This window comes from Anneissia japonica, unplaced genomic scaffold (genome assembly GCF_011630105.1).
Source record: "Anneissia japonica isolate Jap-2015-1 unplaced genomic scaffold, ASM1163010v1 scaffold287926_len136070_cov111, whole genome shotgun sequence".
Taxonomy (NCBI): Eukaryota; Metazoa; Echinodermata; class Crinoidea; order Comatulida; family Comatulidae; genus Anneissia; species Anneissia japonica.
The window spans coordinates 101,880-111,351 of record NW_022683512.1 but is presented as its reverse complement, the minus strand read 5'-3'; the positions used below and the strand labels follow the sequence as shown (position 1 = coordinate 111,351).

At 32.7% G+C, this 9,472-nt stretch overlaps 1 long non-coding RNA gene across 6 annotated transcripts in view; it reads right to left on the bottom strand.

The window, feature by feature from the left end:
- Window positions 1–9,472, bottom strand: part of LOC117100149 — a 37,312-nt gene that overhangs the window by 24,815 nt on the left and 3,025 nt on the right. For all 6 annotated transcript variants that reach the window (XR_004444090.1, XR_004444084.1, XR_004444088.1 and 3 more), the window contains exons 4-8: window positions 8,904–9,137; window positions 6,428–6,549; window positions 4,740–4,878; window positions 3,841–3,932; window positions 2,538–2,677 (exon numbers count right to left, since the gene is read on the bottom strand). This is a non-coding gene — a long non-coding RNA (uncharacterized LOC117100149). The remainder of the gene's footprint in view (window positions 1–2,537; window positions 2,678–3,840; window positions 3,933–4,739; window positions 4,879–6,427; window positions 6,550–8,903; window positions 9,138–9,472) is intronic.

Below are 9,472 nucleotides of genomic sequence, written 5' to 3'. Positions count from 1 at the left end.
ATAATGTGAGTGTGCGTATAGAATAGCCTAATAATGTATAATTCGAGTGTGTGTATAGAATAGCCTAATAATGCATAATGTGAGTGTGCGTATAGAATAGCCTAATAATGTATAATGTGAGTGTGTGTATAGAATAGCCTAATAATGTATAATACGAGTGTGCGTATAGAATAGCCTAATAATGCATAATGTGAGTGTGCGTATAGAATAGCCTAATAATGTATAAATGTGAGTGTGCGTATAGAATAGCCTAATAATGTATAATGTGAGTGTGTGTATAGAATAGCCTAATAATGTATAATGTGAGTGTGTGTATAGAATAGCCTAATAATGTATAATGTGAGTGTGCGTATAGAATAGCCTAATAATGTATAATTCGAGTGTGGGTATAGAATAGCCTAATAATGTATAATGTGAGTGTGCGTATAGAATAGCCTAATAATGCATAATGTGAGTGTGCGTATAGAATAGCCTAATAATGTATAATGTGAGTGTGTGTATAGAATAGCCTAATAATGTATAATGTGAGTGTGCGTATAGAATAGCCTAATAATGTATAATGTGAGTGTGTGTATAGAATAGCCTAATAATGTATAATGTGGAGTGAGGGTATAGAATAGCCTAATAATGTATAATGCGAGTGTGCGTATATAGAATAGCCTAATAATGTATAATGCCAGTGTGTGTATAGAATATAGCCTAATGATGTATAATGCGAGTGTGCGTATAATAGAATAGTTTAAGAAGGTATGAAAAATGTTGCATACATACAAATGAAACTTAATTGTGCGATGCATTGTTAATCGCGTATTATAAGAGATTATAATGAGAATGTGTGTTGGCTATTAGAAGGTTGTTGTATGAGTGTGTTTATAAATAAACTTATAACCTACTTCTAGTTTATCTTTTATTTAAGATAAAATTGTATAAATAATAATAAAAAATATAATAATAATAAATCTAAAAGTAATATGTGCATGTATAAAAACAATATGAATTAATGAGTCTAGAGTTTATTCAAAATTATTTAAACATTGTACATTTTTTTACTATTTGAAATTAAACACAAATTATAATAGGTCATTATATAAAATCAGTTAATTTAGAGTGGAGCTTGGAGCTAGTACAACAAATACATTTAATTTTTTTATCATTATAATTAACATATTTTATGTTATATTTGTTCTTAACAAGATGACTATGATTATCGATTATGTCTTTCAAAATTTCCCAATTTTTATAAATTTTATCAAATTTGATCTTCATGAAAAAATTTTCTCTATTAATACCTTGAACATGTCTATTTTCAGGAATATCAATACCATGGTTAAATGACTGGTAAGGAATATACGGTTTATTGAAAAATTTGGAAGTATAACCGATATTTTTAAGTCGATATTTTTTAAATAACTTTGTGATATGAATGTATTCTTTGGCAATACAGGATAGTCAAAGATAGCGATTACATTCTGTTTTAATTATACACTTTAAAAATTGAAGGAGCACGGTTTGAGGTTTTAGGAATGTATGTGTTGTTCTGGAATGGTTTCTGATTAGTGCTAAAATGAAGAAGTAGAATAATTAAAGGATATGTAGGTATCCAAATATATCATATTAGAGGGGTTAAAGGTAAATTCAGTCGAATGTCAGGGGGATAGATATTAATAATGGATTGGATTAACTTGAAGTAGGGTTCATTATGATTAAAGTCCATAAGATTTGTATAATTTTTTAAGAAAATCAAATTCGAACTTGCAATCTGTGCACTATAAGAACTCATTTGAATACCTTCTACTTGTTTAAACGTATCATTTCCTACATTAAAGTAAGCATGATTATTAATTAATAAATTTAATTTCAGTAGATAAGTTTCGAATTCCTTATTGAATTTAAGTAAGTTACAGACCTGTGAAATAGAGTTTGAAGTATCGGCTAATGTAAGGTTAGTGTATAAATTTTCGAAGACCCATGTAATGAAAAATTGTTGTGTATCCGTAGGTTGAATTAAATGCTGCTGAATTCTGATAATGAATCTATCCAAATTATTCATAATAGGAAAAATTACATCAGAATGTTTGTAGATGAGCCTTATTTTAGACACTAAGTCATAATGTGCATTCCCAGAAGTTTGGACAAGGGGGTAGTAATCCAGCTATACGCTGTGAATACGCTGTGATGGGGGGGGGGGGGGGGGGGGTGGGTTTATATATTGAGAATCATCTACAGTATTCATAAAAAGGTTTACAACAATATAGGGAAGACCTGTCAAATGTTCAATGCTACATGTCCAAATCAAAGCCAATCTTTCTTTATTATTGTGCTGAGAGTACAGTATTTGTGTGAACCACAGATCCTATATAAACAGCTCAGCTTCTTGTTCAAAACCTGGGCTTCTGATCTGGGAAAACACTACATGAAATTAGATGTGACCTATACAGTAGGGGCTAGCATAGCTGAGGTTGGCTTACCAAACAAAAAAAAAACAACAACAACAAAAACTACAGTATCAAATCAATAGAAAGGGTCTGTACACATACCGGTCTCTAATTGTTCTTCTGGTTTCCAGTATTACCAAAATCTCTATCGAAGACAATTTCTTTCATATTGACATACAAGTAGAAATCATCATGATTCTTAAACTTGCAAATCCTTGAACCACTATGTGCTATAAAAGAGACTAAGACATTTTCATATTATAAATAGCATCCTCAAAAAGTTTGTTGCATAACAAAGGCTTTGTGTTCAATAAATTATATTTTGTAAATTAAGTGCTGTTCAGTACATTTTTTTAGACTGATTTAGTTCAGTTTATTATTCACAGCTACTCAGGGGTCTTAAGTTGGAATAATTCACTTCATGTACTTTATTTCAGTTTCTGGATTTACCCACTTTCTTGGTAAGCTTTTCCAGCTTTCTAGTCCTTATTTTTTTTTAAAGTAAAGTGATCAACAAAACCTCTAATACCCGATTCACACGTACAAAAATCTTACCAAATGTAACAAAATGTAACCAAAAGTAACATTTTACGGCACGTGTGAAAGTACCTCTGTGTAATATCCTTGTAAAATCTCGGAACGTCTCGGTAATCTTTACCAGCCTCGCTGAGGCTGGTAAAGCTTCCGAGATGTAACATGGATGGATCTGCGCATGCGCAGGAATTTCAACACAACAACAATCTACTGTTTCACTGGGTTCTTTGAATTTTCTTCCTTCTGCATACGATTCTGATCCACTAGAAATAGATAGGCCTAGTTTTTCTCAATGATGAATGAAATAGCCTTGTTATTGATGTTAATTAGTAATGGTAGAAGAAGAAGATATACATAAAATGAACGTCGGGATGGTGTTAGTACTATTACTAGTATTACAAGAGTCCGAGACAGAAACGTTGGAACAGAAACGTTGGAAGCTATGCTGCCTAGTTTAGTAGTAGTAGTACAGCAGTTGTTAAGGGTATTGATTGCTTCGAATGTTTACTGTGATGGTGAGTTCAACAGTCCATCTGTGACAGGGGTTCTCAACTAGGCCTAGGTTAGACCTATATCGCAGTAGGGGAAAAAATGGTTCATTGAATAAACACTGAATAAATTTTACACAACCTTGGCATTACCTTACAGATGCGTGTGAATGCTTTTTATCTCGGTAGGAATAACTCGGGAGATCGCTCGGTTACAATTTGTTACTTTTTGTTAAATTTAACTTCACATGTGAATCGGGTATTAGCTTGTAAAATAACATACTAGCTAAGAATCCATTGTCTACCCTTTTAAATGACTATATACAGTAGTTGACTTTTTCAAATTTTTCATCTGTCCACTTATAAGACTAAATGACACTTACCGCTAGCCAACTGTTGCCCATTTGGATCATCACAGGACTGCAGCTCTTCCAATGCTGGTCGTAGTCTTTCATCATTGATGTTGAATAGCGAGCTTCTTATTAAAAAATAATTCAAAAAAGTGCACAGCGCATTTGATCATTGATTTGGAATTTACACTATATAAATCTATACCATATTATTATTATTATTATTATTGTTATTGTTATTGTTATTGTTATTGTTATTATTATTATTATTATTATTATTATTATTATTATTATTATTATCAATCTAACCATTTAATTAAGCATTTGCTGATCTGTACTAATATGATGTTATATAAAATAATAATGATAATAATGATACTGGTATTACTAGTATTAAAAATGATGATGTTAAACAAAGCTGATTAATAGTATGTTAAAGCCAGACTCCGAAGTTTAATACTTTTTTGATATGTTGTACAGACACAAAAGGGGTGTAATTCCACCCTCAATTGTTCCACAGTTTTATGTGTCTTAGAAAAATCAGTTGTACAACATTATGCAATTTTTTTTTCCTCTGAACCTGGATTTAATGATGGTGATAATGATGACAATAATCATGAAGAGGATGATGATTGATTGAATTTATTCGTAAAGTCATAAAATACATACATAAAAATGATATACAAAAACCGACAAAATGAAAATAAACATGACCCTGATTACAAGGAAAAGCCGAAAAATATGTACTGTAATGATGATTGGGTTTTCAGTATTAGGCTATGTCTCAAGTACAAACAACGCTCTATCAGATCCAAATGAGAGGACAATTTCTTCAGGATATTAACATTTTTAATAGCATTTAAATGCATTATGTTTGGCTCGTAAATTAACATAACATGAACACAAGAGTGAAGAACTTCAAGGTAACTTACACGCACTGCTTGCACGTTTTCCTGGCTTGTTTGTTTCACAGATTTATCCCACATCTCAATTCTTTCAACCTCAGTTTGAGTAGGTTCACCATCAAGATCAAGGTCAATCGTCAGGTGGGCCTTACTTACTGCTTCGGAACTAGATAGATGCAAATATAGAGAAAAGTGTTTAATGTTTGCAGGCCTACTGTGCAGTGTGCTAAATACATCTTTATCTCGGTTTTGCCATTATAATATTTTTAGTATTTTAATATAAAAGAAAACTACTTTTTTTTTGCATGGTTTATCATTCATGAATAATAAAAAAAAAATATGAACAGAAAATATATAAACAAACAATTAATGGAATGCAAGTTGCATGCAAAATATTCTTTTGATTGGAAACCCTGTGCAGTGTTGATCAATATGACTGCATTGCCTTTAATAATGAGTTTAGAATATTTGTCAATTTTGTTTTATTTTAGATATAAAGCACTTTTAATTCCCCCAGGTCCACATGCTTAAATGTTGTTTCTGGTGGAAAGAAACCAACTGTGCAGATAAACTGCTTTATTCAAGGACACAAGCGAAATGCACAGCGAGAGATTGAAACCCTAACTTTAAGAACCAAGATTCCACTCCATTTATTGACAAATATACAAGTACAGTACATGAAATTTGTTTTCATGGGTTGGGAATACACATTATATAGATATAAATTAAATAATTAGATGAAAGACATAAATACAGTGCATAAAATACTTAAATTATATTTAAATTAACAATAAATAGAATATATGAGGGATGCCATCCCAAAAACCAGCGTACCGTCGCTGTATGATAAACTGAGTAATAACAATGTATATGTCAGTACTGTACTGTACATACTTTAGTACAGAAAAGCTGTAATACTTTTACTCATAACTTTGGCAAAAGTAAATCAGTTCCAGTAATGAGCCATCATTTTAAAGCTTACGATGTGAAGAATCAGAATATATTCAAAACTCAATTTTCATTTTTTGGTTACTGATGCTGGTTTTTGGATGGCAAGCTTCATGATGCAGTAATGAAGATTTGGGTTGTACTCGTAAATGAGAGAAGCCGTTATATATGGAGGTCAAATGTTGATAATTTGAGGGGCACCACATTTGTCACCATGCATTGCATGGCTGTGGAGAGAATCTTCACATAGGCCACATATCCTGCACTCACACAATTATTGATACAGGCCTTGTCTGCCAAACACTATTCAACAAATTAAAAATAACGAAAATGAATGATAAATTTTGGAAATTGAATACATCTGTTCCTGAAAAAAAAAAAAAAATAACATAATACAATTATAAAAAAAAAAAAATTATAAAAATAAATAATATAGTAATTTCAAAACAATATCATCAATGCTCATTTCAATATAAGAATATACTTTTGGGGACAAAAAAAAAACTCTGTTTAGTAGGAAAAATTAATATAATACAATTATTTAAAAAAAATAAATAAAAATAAGAATAATAATAGTAATTTAGAATATCCTTAATGCTCATTTCAAAATAAGAATCTACTTTTGAGGTTTTGTCTACAGCCTGGCTGGGTGCGAAACCTACTTTATCAAGTTAATAAAGTTTTATCAGTGGAATACTGTGTAAGGCCACATTGCAACCACAATGGGCTGTAGAAGTAGTGCAATTTGTGGATTACTATCAACTTACCGGGTGTGTCTGTGGCATCATCGCTAAGCCTATATGACTCACTAAGGCTTCTGTCTTGCTGAAGGCTACTAGGAAGATTTGGTAGCATAAAATCTGCCTCAATTGTCTCCTTCATAGCAATTCTTAACAGAAGAAAACAAAGAATAAAGAATAGATAACCACCATACTGCACCCACATGTAATTGAATCTTTTTACTTCAATTTTTTGAGGATTTTTATCTCAAAGTAAAAATTACTACTGCTACAGTATGTTTTTTTGGATTTGCATAGTAATATTAACAGACAGACCTATATAATGCAAATAAACAAAGTCTCCATGCTTTTCCCATTCAAAATAATGAAAACCTAAACTAAGTGATAGACTTCTCCCCCTTTTAAAATTGACCAGAATTTAGAGATGACCACTTGTTGTTGAGCTTTAGCCCATGTCATCTCTAGTCACACTGCTGGTCAATATATAGTTAAATGTATTTGAGGAATCCTCTATTCATCAGAAGGTTTTTAACTTTAAATGGAAGGGCATTTAAAAGGCAAATTTTCAACACTGCATCATCAAATGAATGCCAAACTGAGACAAAATTGAAACCACCAACTTGCTGGACAGCACCACCGTTCATTTCATAATCATGAAATCTTAGCAACTATAAATTGTTCACAGCAAATGGAGCCAAAATAAACTCTACAATTACTATCATTAATAATATTAAATAATAAGTGGAGTTGAATAGATGGCGGGTAAGATCATGCCTTTCAATCCCAGGGTCCTGGGTTAAATTCCTCAGTCAAGGTAACAAACTTTTTCTCACGGCAAAAACCACTCCACTCCCTAAGCCTCATAATGAGACATAGGTTAATACTTCGAGCATCTTGTGTTTATGTTTGTCTTATGAAGATACCAGCTGCATACCCGTCCTCGGATGGTAATAGGCACCTTACGCAACAGGACGGGAAGACGGGTGGACGGTGGTTTTGTGCTCATCAGAACGTGAAGACCATAGCAAACTCTAGTTGTCATTGTTGGAATTATGGTCGAATTGAAATAGGTACAGGTTTTTAAAAGAGCCCTATAAATTCTAGGCATAGGCTAGGTTAGGCCTAACGTTGCATAGTTAACATGCACTGAAGATAGTGATATATATTTGACTATCACTGGTGTTGAAAGCGTTTAACATACGTTTACCTGGGTGGGCTAGAATGAGATGCCTGCGAAATGATCGGGGCAATGATCGTTATTGGCTATCCATGGCCGGTGTGGATTTGTGTCACTTGTTTGTGATGTTGTGTGGTGGGTTTATTACAAACAGAGGCCTAGGCTAGGCCAGGTAGGTTAAAACATCTGAGATTAGATGGGCCTAACAAATCAAATGTCAGAAAGTTGACAGGTAATATGGCGTAGTTTGGATCTTAAAATTAATAATGTAATACAAAATCATGATGTTGTTTTTGTTTTCCATCGATTGTTGGCAGTGTCAGACACTCTCTCCCTGCTGTCAAGGATTCACATGTGCTTGTTTGTTGACATTCATAAGTGTATCCTGTACGTGTGTGATATTATATTGACTGAATTGTATTGCGGAGGTAATTGTTAATAATTGAAATTTATAGCGATTCAAAATAATAACACCATATAGATATTGAGAAAGACATAATGGCTCATATCTGTGACAAAACATTGAAAAAGATTGAATATCTGGAGCTACTTTGTTTACGCGTATGCATCCTTCCGAAATGACAACGTGAAAAAGTGCCGGCTGGGACTAATTTAAATCAGTTCATTATTAATTATTAATAAATGACGCAATTTTGGAAAACATCACATAGCCTATACCTGCCCAGTACTAACATGAACATTTTTGTGAAAATTTGGTTTAAATCGGCTCAGTAACAAAAGAAAAAATTCCGGATATTACACACGCTTGCTAAAGTACCCTTCAAACACCAACATTTATCATTTACCAATAATTGCATATTAGTTTTGAGTATTATGCCAAAATTTATTCAACATAAAAGTATTGTTTATATTACTTTTGTAGTAGAACAATTTTAGGCAATTTGTTACTTAGTTAAAGTTTTTTAAAGATAAAATTGACTTTGTCCTGATCAGGATTCAACCCAAAACCCTCTGAATATAATTTGAATATTCTACCAATTTGTGGTATTCTCCTAATTTGTGGTATTCTCCTTTGCATTTTCTAATTTGGAGCATTTATTTTCTCAAGGTATTGTGTAATATGCAGCAAACAATAAAGAAGTTGATGACAGTTTGGTATGAATAAGGAACACCTTGCCAGTCAAGTCATAGGTGCTAAGGTTTTGAAAAAAAAAACAGTGTCTCCATCAAGATTCGAACCCTAGACCCTCTATGAACTATGTGGATGCTCTATAAAATTACCATTTAAAATGTACACTAGCCTACCCCACCCTCTCCCCAACTCCACCCCAAAAAACATAAAAAGATAAAAGATGCTCTATTTACCTCTTTACTGTTACTATTCAATGCTTCAACTGCATTCCTGACACTATCATAGAGGGCGCTATTGAGATCATTCATGCTGTTACACTGTATTTGTGGACTGGGTACTCTGCTCAACTTGCTGGCTTTTAATTGGTTCATATGAAACCAGCGAGTCCCTGCTTCTACTCACTGTAGATTCCACTGTACATTCACTTGCAAAAGAATTTCTCTGACTTTCGAAGAAAACTTCTGAAACTGATGTCAGTACATTTGAAGGAATACAAAAGGAAAAATTGATTTATGAATAATATAACAACCATGTAAACAGTAGGAGGCTATACAGGGTAAAAAAAAAAGGGTGATATTATTCAAATACCAAATGTACAGGCCTTACATGAAGTGGCTTCTTGTCCTGAACATTTTGGCACCTTTTTAAAGAAATTTGGTTGAAAAATGGGACAGTGAAGGCCAACAAACAAAATTGAGGGGGGAAGGGGAAAAATCATTACCCCCATCAGCGGTGGAAATACATGAAAAAGGTCGTAAATTTTTTATCTGAAGTCATATTTTAGTGATATAGTGTCTATATA